Here is a 17838-nt window from a genome sequence, read left to right as displayed (position 1 = left end):
CAACTATGTGAAAAATCAGTTTGTAAAGAAGCAACTGTAGAATAAAAACAAGTAAACCCTTAGTCAATTTGACGTCTTGTACGAACACCTGATTGCAATTCTCCTATGATCAAATCCTCTAGATGGTATGAAAGTGTTCTTGGCATCACCTCGCCTGGAACATCTACCTCGCCTTCCAAATTCGTAATATTCAGGTTTACATCTTGTTCACCAACTGGAATTGTTTGACTTGAAATCTGGAACTGCTCCCCCTCAGAATCTGAATCTCCATGTTCAAATACTGGCATGTTATCAGATTCTTGATTTTCATTAACTATCATCTGATTTTCAGGAGCTTGTTCTGAAGATTGTTGATTATCATCATGTTCACCAGCATTTACTTGGACCGGCTTCATCATCATTTGAAATTTGCCGTGGTCGCCTTGAATATTCAGCTGGAAATCTTTCTCCTGATGACTCATACTCTCTTAAAATATCCAACTCATCAAAGAACTCTGGTTCTTCTTCTGTTTCTATTTCCATGTCAAACGAATCCCACAGAGTATCATAGTTAAATCGCCATGAGTCGTCTGGGTTCTGCGGTGGCATTGTGTAACCTTGACATTCAACATTGTGTGCTTCAATAATCTGCTTCAAGCTTGGAACAAAGACGCGCTTTAATGGACTTGAATAACCAACGAATATGCCTTCGATGCTCTTTGGACCAAATTTCCCAAAATGCTCTAGAACTGTACAGGGAGACCTAAACAGTTCTAAATACTTCAGGTTCGGTTTGCGGTTATTGATCAGCTCGAAACATGTTTTGTTGAATTTCTTGACAGTGAGAACCCTGTTGAGAGTATAGCAAGCGGCTGACGCTGCTTCTACCCAAAAGTTGATTGGTAGCTTTGAATCAGCAAGCATCGTCCTGGCCGTTTCAATTAGTGTCCTGTTCTTTCGTTCTGCTACTCCATTTTGCTGCGGAGTGTAAGGAGCACTAAATTCTTGCAGTATACCTCTTTCATCACAATACTCTTCCATTCGGCTATTCTTAAACTCAGTACCATTGTCACTTCTGATTCTTCTGATTCGTGCTTGGTACAAGTTTTCAATCTTTTTGAATAACGCCACCAAACTTTCAAACGTATCATCTTTCGACTTCAGAAAAGATACCCATGAAAATCTGGAATAATCATCAGTTACTACAAGACAATAGAGATCCCCAGTAATACTTTTGACGTTCACTGGACCAAAAAGATCCATATGAAGTCTCTCTAAAGGTCTTGAGACTGAATTGACTTTCTTTTGAGGATGTGACTTCTTCTTCTACTTTCCTTTGACACAGCTAATGCACTCCCCTTCCAGATGAAAACCTTTTTATATGAACACCAGTAACCAAATCATTGTGCACCAGGTGATTCATTTTTCGCAAATGTATATGACCCATTTTTCGGCGCCACAACTGTGATTCTTTCTCTGTTGCTCTAGACATAAAAGAATGAGCCTGACTCGTGGTAGTAGTAGCAACACTCATATCCAACACGTACACATCATTGACTCTTGGTGCTCTCATAATAATCCATTCTTCGGGAACAACAAATCCTGGTTTCAAGATCAAACACTCTTTGTCGGTGAAGTGCATTGTATACATCCTATCACAGATTTGAGAAATACTCAACAAATTGTTCTCCAGCTCGGCAATGTAGTTAACTCTTTCAAACGTGACAATCCCATTGGATAACGTTCCTTCTCCAATTATCCTACCTCATTGATTACCAGCAAAACCTACATAACCTCCATTAAAACCTCTAACATCGTACAACAAGGTTTTCTTCCCCGTCATGTGCCGAGAAGCTCCATTATCCATAATCCATCGCGCAACGGATCTTAGAAGCTCCTGCACAATTCAAAAATACTTAGTTAGATTTTGATGCTACCCAAGCCTCTTTCGACTCAGGTAAGTTAACATTAATGACAGTTCTTTTGATGATCAAGGGTAGAAAATTTTTATCATTCATTTTCAAGTTTTCTTCAGACCCAACCTCTACCTCTTTGTATAAGAAAAACTCATCTTTTTGAGGTTGACCATATGGTTGATCTTTCTTCACCACCCATTTCTTTTCAGAAATTGATTTTTCTTTTTCAAGCTTCTCATAAAAATCCAAAGGAACATTCATCTTTACCGGTGTGGTAGAAGATGATTGTTTTTCCATCTCAGAAACCTTTGGTTTTGAAGAATTTGTTTTCTTTTCAACAACTTTTGGCTTCCATGTTTGTTGAGATGATGCAACCCGTTTGTAAAACTTGTCATTTTTAATTACCACATTCTTCACATGTTCAGTTTTGAATTTGGTGTTTTCATTTTTCAAAACCTTTTTCTCAATAAGCATTGGAGCTTTTCCTTTCCCATCAACTTTCCTCTTCGGAATCTAAACAACTTCAGTCTTAGGCTTCAAGTTGGTACACTTTCGTGCAATATGTCCAACTTGATTACATTTGAAGCATGTTCGAATGTCAGCTACCCGACTTGTGCCTTCAGACTAAGGCTGTGAGGCCTTCTTCTCAAAGAACTCTTTGTTTGATTTTGAAAAGATTTTAGATTCTTCATCAGAAAGTGAACTCGAACTAGAACTTTTCACAAACACTTTCTTCTCAACAAACCTTTTGTTTTGAACACTCTTTTTCTGATAACTCTTAACACCCTGATATCCACCCAACCATTTGTTTTGAAAACGTGGTGGAACAATAGTCTTCTTGTAGTAAGCTTTATCTTTTTCAAAATTCATTTGTCTTTTTGTTTGTTTCAAACTCTTTACTTCAGACAGATCGACTTCAATCAATTTGAACACGTTTGTCAGTTTAGCAACATTAACATTCTCCAATGGAAACTCAGAATCCGAATACAACTTATCCGATCCCGACATCTTGTACATGACAAGAGTAGGTCCTTCATTTAAGTTGTTTTTGGACTTTGGTTTCGGAATGTATTTGTCCAAGAAACATTCATCTTCCTCAGTAGTGTCACTTTAAGATTTTAAAACCATCTCAACCACACTTTTCACAACTTCAGATTGGACATTATCTTCAGCGGAAGATGAAGTGAATGTGACATCAATCGTGTCCGGAAGTTTCACTTCATTATCATCTTCATCATTAACCAACCCTGATTGTTTCTTTGAATAATTGTTTAAAACTGGTGGTGGAACTTGATGATACCCCACCCCTGTTCCATCTGAAAAGACATCTTCGCCTGCTTTGTTTTTCCCGATGGGTTTGGGAACTATGTGTTGCAAAACAAAGTTTGCGGAGTTGTAACTATTCAGTTTCAATTGGATGCGTTCATTTTCAATTTTAGCTTCTTGAAACTGAAGCTTCAACTTAGCAATTTCATCCAGTTGCTGGTTGATTAACTCTTCTTTCACTCTAAGAACTCCTGACAGTTGAAGATTTTCTTTTGGTGTTTTACCATTTCTTTCATCAGAATCTTTAACCATTCGTTTTAGCTTTTCAAATTTTTCTGAAATCTGACGATTTTCAAGAATCAACTTTTCATTTTCTTTTCTAACTCTTTCTATGTCATATTTATCATTTTTAATTTTGTCAGTTAATTCTTTTAATCTGTCATTCGAAGCTTTCAACAATTTATCACAGTTAAGGATCTGATCTTCAACACTTCTGACTCTACCAGTCAGATCTTCAACTTTCTTACCACTGAGGTAAGTGATTGTACTACAAACTTTGCACTCTTTCATGCAATTTTTGCAATTGTTCTCAGATTTAATTTTCTTACCTGACTCGTGAGTATCATTTGAACTGACCTTATCTTTTGACTCAGTTCCAGAACCAGAATCTACCTCAAGTTCTTTTGCAGTAAGAACTTTTTCTGCCATCTTCTTCAAGTTTTCAGCGGTAAATTCTTGTGAAGTATCAATGATCCCATCATCAATCTTCTTTGGCTGCTGCTCTTTTTCTTTCTCTTTTTCTTCTACTTTCTCTTCTCCACCTCCCCACCATAATCTTTGCCAACCCTCTTCTTCTTCAGCAATTTGTTGAATCATGGTATCAAAGCTGATGGTCTTTGGATCAACAACAATGTTTCCCATGGAGTCAAGATAGCATTCTCTGTCTGCATCCCATCTCTTTGCCCTTTTAGCTTCAGTGAATGTAGAAGATATTCTGATCATCCTGGTTTGAGCTTTCATCTTTCTGTTGACATACTTCTCTTTTTCATTTCTGTTGTCTTTAAAAGGAACAGGCTGAACAGATATTGCCACAAACGCATATCCAACCGCATCCTCCTCTGGTAACAATTCGCTCCCGTCAAAACCTTCGTCGTCATGAATCACATCAAGAGCTCTGGATTTCTCTTTGGATTATCCTCAAGCTGCTTCATTCTGGGCGGTTCTGATTTATTCTGATGATAGATTGCTCTTTTGTAGTAATCTTCTCGAAACGGATTTGCAGTATCATTAGTGTAAGCATTTCGACACTCGCGCTTAAAGTGACCTTTCTGTTTACATTTAAAGCATGTCACTTTTGACTTGTCAAAGCCTAACTTGGTAGAAGGTCCACCAATAGACTGTCTTCCAGTAATCTCCATGAATCGTTGTGCTCTTCTCACTGCACTAGCCATACACCACCTTATATCGATCAACTCCATCTCCTCAGGGTCTATTTGATCGTAATCTTCCTTTGTTAGGTTGGTGTTTCCAATCTTGCCTGCCACAAGGCTCTCATATGACTCTAGCACAGAAGCTAAGAACACCATCTGCTGCTTTGCTGATTCCTCGCTGAAGTTTTGAGCGTTCTTTAAATCCACAGCAATGTTGCATTGAAATAAGTTCTTTGAAGCTGATTGGCTTGAAGTTGACGAAGAACCACTGTGAAAACCACTGCTTGAACTCTCTTTACTTGATGTGTTAGAATTTTCAGCAGAGAAAACTGTCTTGGGAGACACATTCTTGGGAATCATACTTTTTGGATAGTACAGCTCCAAGTTCTACTGATATGAAGAATGATTGACTTTGTTTGATTTCCTTATCTCCAGCTCGTGACTCTCTAGTCTTTCAATCAATAAATCAACCGTAAGCTTCTCCGACTCGATCGTATTCTTCAATATCAACGCAAAGTATTGCCAATCCATCTCATCTGGCAACGAGTCAAACAATTTGTCGACTAATTCTTCTCGAGAATATATAATTCCATGTCTCGCCAGCTCCAACTTCAAGTGCCCGAACCTCTCAATCATCTTAGAAACAGATTCATTTTTTAAACAACCAAATAAATCAAACTCTTTTCTTAACAATTTCTTTTTGTTTTTTACTATTTCAGCACTTCCCACGCATTTTACTCTTAACTTTTCCCATAGATCTGCAGCATTTGTGTATTCAATCAAAGAAATTATGTCGTCTCTGACAGACTGATGCAGCAATGCGATGCACTTTTGCTCAGCAACAAAATTCTCTATATCTTCAGTTTGTGTCAGATTTTCACCATGTTGTCCTCCATCATTGTATCCATTCTTTAGACTTTTCCAGGATGGATATGCAAATGCCTTTAACCACTCTTCAATTGCCATCAACTTTGGAGGTTTGTTATATGTGTCGTATGCACTCTCCACGCTTAAGGCATCCGACAAAGTTTTCTTCGCATTCGGAGTGTTCTCATTGGTATTGCTTGAATTATCATCTCCGGTGTTTCCCGCAAAGGCAAACATATCACTGAAAGGATTCATCATTTTTCACGTACCTGAAACAGTCAACAAACACTTAGAAAATTTTTTTGGAATTTTGAAAAGCTTAGTTTCAAACGAAATTACTTGAAGCGAAATTGCTTCAAACGAAATCACCCTTCACACGGGATTATTGACTTCAAACGGAATTATAAATCAGATCTAATTCCATGCGGAATTAGGTCACCTTCAAACGAAATTAAGTCTTTTGGTGCGGAATTAGTTACTTTGAAACGAAATTAGTAATTCCGTTTGAACTTTCAAACGAAATTAAGTTCCGTGTGAACTGAACAATGCTTTTCAAACGGAATTAATCCAAACATTTTAATTCCATGCGGAATTATAGTGGACTTTTCAAACGGTAGGATGACGTCATGATTTTCGTATCTGATTTCAAGCGGAATTAAAGATTTTATCAAATTTTGATCGATTTTAAGCCCAAATCTTTCAAGGATTACTTAAAACTGTGTTTTACTTGATATATGTGAGTTTTAAGCCATTTCAACCGTTAAATTTTGTTCAAATCAGAAAAGAAGGTGTAGAAGTGAGAGAATCCGATGAAATCAAGCTGAATTGGTATGAACTCCTCGTCCTGAGCTCTGATACCACTTGTTGGATCGTCGTGTGACCCTAAACAGTCAATCTGAGTAGTTCATCATCAAATACAAAGGCGGAATTAATGTAATTGACGTCAAACAGCTTGTTTTCCTTTAATTTTCTTCTTATATTGATTTCCTGAGCTTTTACAAACAATTCTGACAAAAATCCAGCAGCACCTCAGCTCTCACACACTAATTCCGTATAAAATGAATCAGGCATAACAGATATATATAGGCTATGTAATTCCGCATGAACGGTTCACACGAGACTTAATTTCGTGCGGAATTAACTCACGCGGAAATACATTCAAGCGAGATTATCATTCCATGCAAAATTATAAAACAAGTCTTTTGGTTAAAAGCCTCGAAACAAGTCTTTTGTAAAATTTCTAAACCGAAGATTAGAATATGGAACAAGTAGTTCATCACATTAAATCCACCACAAATATTGTTGTGGTGGAAAACAAGTAGAACCCATAGTGTGGAAATAAGGTGCAAGAAAATAATGTGCGAAGTTAAATGTAAAACGCTTAAATCCCTTAACGGGTCAATTAAGTTGAAAAGTAGATTGCCGAGTGCTTAAAGATAAGAATTTATTTTTCCGGATATCGGATTTTAACTCCATGTGATGGAGAATCAATTTACGAGCACATAGGAAAAAGAATCGCGTAAAACAGATCAATAACGAATAAATTATGGTCGTTTCCGTAAAAACTAGTATAGCTGGCAAAGTGCAGGTCGCAGATACGGATCTGCTGGAAAAGGGTCTCCCTCACGTCACGCGAGGGAGCAATGTGGCTCTGGCGCGTGGCACGACCTAGCTCAGTTTTGGAAAAAAAAAATTTACGCGAGGGAGCAATGCGGCTCTGGCGCATGGCACGACGGAGCTCAGTTTTGGAAAAATTGTTTTTTTATACGCGAGGGAGCAATGTGGCTCTGGCGCGTGGCACGACGGAGCTCGGTTTTGGAAAAATTGTTTTTTTTAATCAGATTTGCCTCGCGAACTCATTTAAACACGTTCTAAACTACGTATGACTAATTCAATTCATGTTTTATGAATTGTAGGTATAATTACAGTACCGAAGGACGATCAAGCTCAACGAACAACCGAACACGATCAAGTTACAAGCTTCCGCACATTGTTACGTTGTCATTTTAAACGACGAACTCATTTACATTATGTTGTATTGTTTTAGTATTGAGAAAAGTTTAGATAAACCCGTATTTTCATAAGTATATGTAATCGTTAATACACATTTTTTACGCAAATTATATGAAAACCGTTAAATATTACTAAGGGTCTTACAACTACCTTACCCACACGTTCCATGATTTTGAATAGCCCAATGAATCTTGGACTCAATTCCCCCTTTTTCGGAATCGGATGACCCCTTTCCATGGAGATACCTTGAGCATAACCATATCACCAACCTGAAACTCGATTGGTCTTCGTCTTTTATCCGCGTAAGACTTTTGTCGATCTTGGGCAGCTTTTAAATGAGCCAGGATCACTTCAATCTTTTCATTAGTGATCCTGACTACATCTTTGTTAGCTAATTCTCGCGGACCCACTTCATCCCAACACGTCGGGGTTCGGCATTTCTTGCCGTAAAGCATTTCGTATGGGGCCATTCCAATACTAGAATGATATAGCTGTTGTTATATGAAAATTCAACTAGTGGTATATAAACATACCAGCTACCGCCAAAATCAATAATACATGCTCGTAGCATGTCTTCGAGCGTTTGAATAGTTCTTTCGCTTTGTCCAGCGGTCTAAGGATGATATGCGGTACTAATGAACAACTTAGTACTCATCTGCTCTTGGAAATCGCGACAAAAGTTTGAAGTAAACCGTGTATCTCTATCTGATACGATAGACACCAGCACTCCATGGCCACAGAGTACCTAGCCGCTCATCTTTATTTATTATCCTTGATTACGTACACCTTCTTGCCTTGACTCCGTACACAACCACCAAAAGGCGGTGGCGGCTGCCATCTGCGAATTAACAGGAGTAGGCGAACTTCTCTCTTCTTGTGTTCCCCCCAAAACAGCCGTCAAAAACCTCCCCACACTTGAAACCTACACTGTCCTCAATGTGGCAAGAAACTACGACTCAAAACTAAAAGAAAAATAAGAATCTACAAAAAAACTAGAACCTTCGTTTAAAGAAGCAGGGTCCTCGTGAATGTTCCATAGCAGCCATATAGTATTTCCATCATGACCGCGTTCAACAAAGACTCGGGTTGATAAGCTCTATCCATGTTCCAAAGAATTCACATGTACAAAGGCAAACAAGACACCTAAGCGTAATACCGAACTAAACAAAAAAATAAATCGTATAAAATAAAATAGAAAGAAAAATATTTTTTTTTAATTTTTTTAGAAAACAAGAAAAACAACTAAACTAACTAATAGTAACCACACTAACTCTCCGGCAACATCACCAGAATTTGATTGGGTGTCGTGGTTTGGTAAAAAATAGAGTTAGTGTCACACCCCAGCCAATGGCGGAAACATCGAGGCGTGGCACTGAGCGAAACAGAGTGTCCAGAAGTTTCCATAACAATTATCATAACCAATTAATTTAAAGTAACATGTCCCATACCATGTCTCAAAAGGTAAACAAATTATTACAGACAAAACTAGGCAAATTGTTCTGTTTCGACAACTCAGGTTTCATTAGTACAGACAACTATTTGTTGGTAACTAAGATTCTTTCCTAGCCTTGATTTCCAAGCAAATAGACACTGATGTCTGTCAGTGTGTATATGATTTAGGTGTATATTTTAAGCCCTTTTATACTTTTTTAGCCAAGTTTTAAATTTATAAAACACGATATTTACTAACACTAAACACACATATGGGAAAGTGCACCCATCGTGAGCGTAGTATAGTGTTGGTAAGATACCGAGGTCGTCCAAGGACACAAGAGCTTTTAGTACCGGTTTATCCTCAACGTCTAATCAAATCAAAATGTTAGAAAAAGGTTTTTAAACTAGAAAAATAAAACTAACTAAAATGCTGAAAATAAAAATAAAAGTAAAAACAGATAGACAAGATGAATCACTTGGATCCGACTCGTATGTAGTGTAACCTTTGATTATTTTCTCACTTTTGCACTTGTTGAAGAGATTATCTTAGTTATTGTAGTAGGCCCCTCTTTTGAAGGTGACGTTACCCTCAACCCAGTAGTTTGAGTCAGCAAGGATACAATCCTAAAGGGTCGGATTATTGAAAGATTATTAATTAAGTTATTAATGCATAATGTGGTAGGCCCCTCTTTTGAAGGTGGCGTTACCCTCAGGTAAGTAGTCTGAGTCAGCAGGGATACAGTCCTAAGTAGCCGGGTTAAAGTTTTAATAGTAGTTTGACTTATGAGGGGATCAAAGAGTTTGGACCCCTGCCATCCAATATCGGTGGGTATTGAAGGAAGTCCTACTAAATTTGACCCAGGTCCTTTGCAGGATCTATACACTGAACAATGGCAAGACTCTTACCAAACTGTTCCCTTAACCCCCGACCAGGTAGCCAACATACCTCCATATAGACCGTGGAGATATGAATGGTGAAAATCTTTTATTTTATATAGACAGTAAAATAATGCCAAGACACCACAGAGAAACGATAAGGAAGAATCACCTTCAACATAAGAAACTAGTTATTAAAGTCATTAATACATAACCAATTAAAAAGTGCAAAAGATTAAAAATAAAAAGTATTACACTAAACACTTGTCTTCACCAAGTGATGTAAGAGACTTAGGCAAACATGGCCTTTGATTGTCAAGAACCCTTACGATCAATCTTGGATCCCGAGACGACTCACACACTCTATGATAGATAATGGATGATGGTGGTGGATGATGGTGTTGTGATGGTGGTGGGTGGTGGGTGAAGTGTGAGAGAGGTGGTGTGCCAAGGGATGAGTTGCAAGAGCTCCAAGCACTCCTATTTATAGGCTGAACAGAAGCTCGGGCATGGCCCCGTGTCCATTGGGCACGGCCCCGTGTCCATCCTTCTCTCTTTCTTCATTAAATGCAGTTTGTCTGCATTAGTTGACCACACCCCCGTGTCCGCTGAGCACGACCCCGTGTGCAGAAGTGTATTTGTACTATCAAGATTTGCCTGGATTTTGCGAATCTTATAGTTGACCACGGCCCCGTGTCCGCTGAGCACGACCCCGTGGTGGGCAATAGAAGCTTCTACAACTTTGTCTTTTCTGCTGACACTTGGGCACGCCCCCGTGCTCACTGAGCACGGGGCGTGTTCAGTCTTCTGTTTTCTTGTTTTGCTTGGGAAGATGCTGTCGGGAGGCCGGGCATGCCATGTTTGTTCCTTTTTTTTAGCTGCCTTTTTGCTTCTTTTGTTTATTTGAGCTCATTTAATCCTGAAAATACAAAAGGAAGACAAAAGCACACTTTTTCCAACATTAGTACTAACAAAGGGTTAGTTTTATGCCTCAATTGATGTAATTTATATTTTGCATTTTGTGCACATCAGACACCTTAAGCACCTGTCACATACGTTAAAATAAAAGTCAATACACATAGTGTAAACGCGAGTATACAAGTTTGATATAGCATATAGAGTTCGAAATAGTTTATGCATAACCAGCACGTACACTAAGTAAAACGAAGCATGTTAGTTATCGACATGAACCTATCGATACCAATGACTGCGGGTTGACTGCCCAAGGCAGTTCGTAATACATGATCACAACTGTAATCCATGCAAATAATTGTCCTTAACAACCCCCGTGTGAACGGGTGCTGAGTCCAAACTATAGTACTATCGTCGTTAAGGCAGGTAGACAGCATTCCATGTGTAAACATAACAAACAAGCATTCATTAAGTCACGTATAACATGCGATATCGGTTAGCGTTTAATGTATTGCGTAGTGTGTTCGTTTGTGATTTTGAATAAGTAACGTATGTAACACCCAAAAGTGCGAAAGCAAAAAGGGATCGAGTATACTCACAGCGGTTGATGGATTGAAGGGAGCGCTTGAGAGTAGGGTTAGCCTGATTAGATTGCCAGCATAACGATAAGTGACGCTGTCACACCCCTATTTTCCACGTGTCACCGGTGGGCCCGGTGGGGAGTATCGTGACGTAATTGATATCATCATAGTCAAACAACACAACATATAAATGCACAGCGGAAGCAAAAGATATAGATTTATTTCAACTGAATAAATTGTAATGTTTAAGTATCACAAACAGTCGAAACAGATCCACAGGCGGATCAAATAAAAAGGAAAAATTGTTCAACAAACTTTGACATCTAAAGCTTGCGAGACTTGAGTAATGATGCCTGGAGTAACCAACCTATTTCGTTTAGTACCTGCACTTAGCCTTTTTGGAAAATACGTCAGTTTGCACTGGTAAATATGACTTAACTGACTCATTTTGAAAAGAGTTTGAAAATTGATTTAAATGCACTTCGGCAAAAATATTTTATAACTTGGGACAATTATTCAAAATAATCTTGTATACAGTTTTACTCATTTGTCGTCCATTAGGGCCGATTTGTAGGGCCGGACTTAAGTTAACTGACACGCCACAGGTATAATGCCCACAAGGTCGATTCCTTATAGTGGGATACCAGTTTTTACATAATGCAACTGTCAGGTGTACGCCTACACCCCATGCTTAGGTCGTGGCCATTTCATGAATGATGCCAAGGATATCCGGGACATGGTCATTTAACCCCCAAGGGCCATACACCAAATAATACATATCAAACAGGTTATGTAAATACGTCAATCACAATACGATTTAAATGACTACATACACCCGACCAAGCGGCACTTTTATAGTACCGTATCCCAAGCCCGTATAGGGAAAATAAGTTAAGGGTATTTACCTGAGCAATAGTATAATTCAAATACAGCAAGTGCACGTAGCTTTTACTGGGCTCCTAATCTGGAATGAAGGTTTTTAATAACCTATTAGAATCCTAACGGGTCTTTAATTAAGCTTAGACTTAGACCGGTTAGTTTTCAAAAGAAATACACGGTTCAAACGCATGATAAAGCGAAGACCGGTTTAGAATGTGGTTTTGACCCGACAAGCTTGCATGCTTGTTTAATATGGGTATCTTAAACACATTCTGGATTTTGAGACAAAAACGATATGGTTTGACCCGTTTCGGCTAATATATGCAAACTAGTTACATACGCCGATCCGAACGCGAAACATGAGTAACGGGTAACCATAAGAGCCATATGCAAGTTTCCTAAGTTAATATGCCTTAAATATGTTGTGACATCAGAAAGATATCTTCTATTATGCCCCAAGTGAATTTAAACTCAAATTACGCCCCGAAAGGGTATTTTGTTCATTTAAAAGGTTATAAAAGAGTTTAAATATAATTCTGAGTTTCGGACCTGATGTAATCAGTAAAAATACTCAACTTACTAAGTTATATCAGTAAGGTATAACTTATATGTGAAATCTATCCTTTTTGACCAAACTATGCATCTTAAGGGCATTTTAGTAATTTCACATAAGCCTAAAAGGTCAAAATCGGAAATCTGAGCTTAAGACCTTTGTTTACTGTCAAAATGTAAATATTTACTAAAAATACCAGTAAGCATCAAACCTTATATTTATAAAATGGTTTTAATGCATACTACGCGTTAAAAACGCTTAAAAAGGCGATTTGGAGCCATTTCCGGGTTTTTAAGGAAAAGCTGATATTTTTATTATTCCAGAAGGCTCAAAATACTTTATTTATCATATTAGATCAGTAGAAAAAAAGTTTGGGGTCAAAAGGATTTGTAAAACTTATTTTATAGCCCAAAAGGGCAAAACCGGCAATTACCGAATCAAGCTTAGAACCCTATGTTATGCTCAGCCTAAAAATAAATAAAAATCTTCAAAAATCCCAAAATATTATATAACATCAGTGGGTAAAAAGTTTGATATCAAAAATTGGGTTTAGATAGGCTATATGCTAATTATGCGGTTTATTTACTTAAAAGCTTCTTAATTACGCTAACGAGCATAACTCTTAATCTAGACCTCAAACTGATGTCAAATTCTAGGGACAAGTTTATAAATCAGTACCTAAGGTTTCCACTCTTTTATATTTTCAAAATTCATGTTTTAAGGTCATGAGGGCATAATAGTCAACATTTAAGCATTTAACGGAATCATGCATATGAATTGGATAACTAATGAACCAAGTTGTATAATCTTAGAGAGTTATACTTATAGGTAACTTGGTCCTAATAGAGCTCTAAGGCATTCCTAATTCATGCTCAAACGGGTCAGAACTGAAAGTTAAAGCATAAGTCAAACTATGCGACTTTCGGTCCCGAACCGAGCTTAAACTGAAAATTGTCGAGTTGAACATGTTTAGACATGTTCTTATGTTAATTACCAAGTTATATTAATGTCAAAACAGGTTGCATAGCTTCTACATTGCTAATTATGCATTTATTCGAAAATTAGCTTTCTGTTGACTTTTTATAATCAAGTTTGACTCGAAAATTGACCTAATTAGAGTGGGAATCAGAGGGTGACCTTTTAGGGGTTTAATGCCCACATAATTACCAACTCATAGGTACTTTCATAATGAAATTTGACTGGAGCAATTAAGATTAATGACGAAGTCAAATCTTAATTACGACGGTTTGACTAAACGCTAATAAACTAAGCAAAACTGAATTAAAGGAGGTTAAGCATACTTACAATAGTCCTAAGCATAACTAATGATCACTAGAAAAGATGCTTGAGCTCCAGGAACCTCCAAGAAGTGAGTTGTGATGGTTACAAGTGAATGAGTAAATGAAAACCCAAAGTTCATGGCTTTATATAGGTTTCTTGGATCATTAGGATCATGCCAAACAAGTCTAGGAATGTTATGGGATCATTACAAGTGTCCCTAGGCCTTAATATACCAGCAAACAAGCCCATAGAACAAAAAACAACCATTTTAAGTCGGTTACAAGGCTTTAACAGGCAGCTGTCAACATTTTCTGTATCTGGGGACCTGAGGCGGCCCGTGTAAGGATCCATAAGGATCTTACGCGCCCCGCATGGGTACTCTGATCCGGTTACAAAGTTTCAATAATTGCATAAATGGTCCCTGGTCCTTCCAAACTTGATTTTTGGCTCATTTCTTGCACTATAAACCCCCAAACTTGACTTTTAAGGACCCCAAGTCATAAACCAACTTTGTTTAGTCCCGGTTATTCATACGTTCACCGAAAAGTCTTAAATTTCAATATTGACGCTTTTAACCCCTCGTATACGAATGTTGTCATAACTTTCTCATACTTTATCGAAACCTTGTGAAATTTTTATCACACATTCTTGTGAGTATAATTTATCATTACAAAGCTTCGGGTCTGCTAAAAGATCACTCAGAGGTATACTTTAAACATGTTGACACATTTAGCCCCTGTAGTTTGTAATTCCTCACTTTCTTTCACGATTAGCTTCGTATGATCCATGATTTATTCGTTTAAGGGTATTTACATTATGTAGGGTTATTGAAAGACATATTTATTCATTTTTGACATTTTGAATCCTTTTACACACATAGATTCCCTGTTTGTCAACTTTAGTCCCTCTAATTTATTCCTTTACACGTTTTAAGTCCATGACACGTGTCGATACAATATTGGACATGAATTTTCGAGGTGTTACAGACGCGTAAAACGAAAACAAGTGTATGTGGGTAGGACAGCAGTTCGATCGGACGATAGTCCGATCGGACAGCCGTTCGTTCGGTGGGTAGTCCGCTCGGATGGTCATCCGACCAGGTGGCCTTTCGAGTGGATTGTTTTTTCCTTTAAGAGGGATGTGTTTGTATATGAGGGTTTAACTTTTGAAGTTTTTGTTGTAGCATTTTGAAAATATTGAAGTATCTCTACCTTTCAGGTCGGCCGATCGGACGGTTGTTCGATCGGCCGGCAACCCGTTCGGCTGGGCACTTCAGCGAGAACAAGTTCTCAGCAGGTTGTTACTCGATCGGACAGTAGTCCAGTCAGGTGGCATCCTTAGTGCATTGAACATGTTTGAAAAATCGATTAAGTGTGGAAGTTTAGGTGTTTCATGGTACGGACGGCAGTTCGATCGGATGGTAGTCCGATCGGATAGCGATTCGTTCAACACCCAACTTCATAGGTTGGCAAAAGTGGTGAAGTGTGGGTCCCAATGGAACGCTCTGCATTTTCGTACTTTCTTATTTTAGCAAGTCAAGTTGTAGTTCTCGTTTTTAGATACTTGTACTCTCGTTGTAGTCTTTCGTTTCAATTTGTAATCCGAGACTATTGATCATAATGAGGTTATTATTTTAATCATTTCGTGTATTCATGTTAGACTTGTGTGCAACTGTAATCAAATTCACATTTTTGAACGATCTATTATTCTTGATTCTTTATTGATCGACAATTGATACTCGTTAAACTAATTAAAACCCATAAGGTAATTCGGATCCTAACTCTTGAAACTCAAAAACCTTCGCGAAATGAATAATCGTTGAAAGATTTGTATCCTAATTTAATTCGGTTATAAAAATGGTTATTTATTCATTTATTCGTTTAACTAAGTAAACTAATATATAAAAATGGTTATATATATATATTTCTATAACCAGTTAATTAATAATTAAACAAAAATTTTGCAATTTAAAATCGTTAATATAAACTAGTTAGTTGATTTGGAATGAGTTTTGGTTAATTAAAGTTATATCTCAGTTAGTACAGTTAGAGAAAACTAAAGGGCTAAAATGTAACTTTTAAAAGTTGAAACTTATAAGTAACAAAAATGAAACAGCGGACATAGGAATCGAACCCGGGTCTCAACTAGTGGGTTGGCGCTATTGTTGTGACGTAGAGGTCACGAGTTCGAAACCCTGGCGCGACCTTTTCGCTGTAACATATAACTTTTTGTTATAAAACCTGTTTAAAAACATTATGAATGATATATGGAAGAAGATGACTTATTGTCAAAACCCATGCCACTTCATTTACTTATGGGATTTTCATATATTTTTACTGTTTAATCTAATCAAAACCCATGCCACTTAATTGAATATATATAGGTTTAAATATGGGGTAATATAAAGCACTAAATTTGGTATAATCTATAACTTTTAAAACCATTATCATTATTGTTCTTATATGACTACTATAAATAATACAAAGTCATTTATAAAATAAATCGTGTGTAATTAACGGATGTATTTTCCTTATGAGTTTTATCCTAAATTAATGATTTATTTAATTTAAGATTATGATTTACTAGGTTTTTACCCGGGATTGCTTCCCGAGCTCGGGAAACTTAGTTATATTAATTATTATTTGTTATTAATACGACCTCATTACATCAAAAACGCAACTGAATCACATGATTAACATCATTTTCACGTTTACTTCAATGCACAAGAAAGTTATTTATATTAATTATTAATGATTAACACATAACTAAAATTCTAGAAACAAATTGACATATTAATCTATTGGCTATAAGCATTCTTACTGTCTTAAATATTTTATTAATGATTATTTGAAACATAAGGAAAATAATAATGGATTTTGATAGACTATAACGTCAGTAAAGTACAATTTAACCAAGAAAACAGAGCCAAAGTATTTTTGAAGTACTTGAGTTCATGCTCAAATTTAAAAAGTTATTTATTGAAACCTACTCAACATAAACAACTAAAAATGATACATGCCAGAGTTGAATCGATTCAAATTATTGATTAGTGTCCTTGATAGATACCCATCGCTCCTCATCCAGATTAGACCTCAAAAGGTTGTATTTTACCAAATCTCCATCATCGGAATGTATATACCGGCATACATAATCCGGCTTCCTGCAAGAAAAGATTAAATTCACGGTAACTTCATGAGTTTCTGACCGAAAATTCTTGCATCAAAATTTTGTTACTTTGATCTTTTGAATCTTGAGATTAGTGGTTAATGTAAAATTAGAAAGAAAAAGAGTAGCTTGTTAAGTTGTTAACTACCTTATCTTGCCTGTACTTTGTTCGTATGACGGTCAAAGGGGAAATACTGTCGCTCAAATGCAAACCGTAGAGTGCAAAAACCGTAGAGTGCAAAAACTGTGTTCTTTAGATCAAATGCAAACCGTAGAGTGCAAAAACTGTGTTCTTCTATCATGAAACTTGACTTTGACCTTGATCACAGTTTGACCTTCACTAAAGTATATGCAACATTTTTTATTTGAATTTAGTTGATACCTGGAACAGAACTGTTTTTTCTAAGAATAAGATAAAAGTACTGATTTACTCTTTTCTCAACCTAAATTAGAGACTGGAAAACGTCATTTTGATCATTTTATCTATTAACTTTTTTAAATGAGTAGGGTTCGCACGGAAAGTGTGTTTTTCCTAGAAAGTTTAGGAAGCGATCTGGTCCATCCAATTGGTGTGTTTAAGCGTTGAGATTAAATCAATGACAATCTTGTAATATTGGAGTTTAATTAATTGATTGTTTTAAATGAATAGGGGGGATTTTGTCAAATGACCATTTTTTTAAATCAAT

General features: G+C 37.0%; 1 long non-coding RNA gene across 1 annotated transcript; it reads right to left on the bottom strand.

Moving 5' to 3' along the window:
• Positions 1 to 16838: 16838 nt before the first annotated feature.
• Positions 16839 to 17534, bottom strand: LOC110905219. The gene is made up of 2 exons (XR_002572952.2): positions 17301 to 17534; positions 16839 to 17147 (listed from the first exon to the last, which is right to left on the bottom strand). It is a non-coding gene; the product is annotated as an uncharacterized LOC110905219 (long non-coding RNA).
• Positions 17535 to 17838: the final 304 nt, after the last annotated feature.

Source organism: Helianthus annuus, chromosome 4 (assembly GCF_002127325.2).
Source record: "Helianthus annuus cultivar XRQ/B chromosome 4, HanXRQr2.0-SUNRISE, whole genome shotgun sequence".
In the NCBI taxonomy this organism is placed as follows: domain Eukaryota; kingdom Viridiplantae; phylum Streptophyta; class Magnoliopsida; order Asterales; family Asteraceae; genus Helianthus; species Helianthus annuus.
The sequence above is the reverse complement of the archived record's forward strand: the minus strand, read 5'-3'. Positions and strand labels throughout refer to the sequence as shown.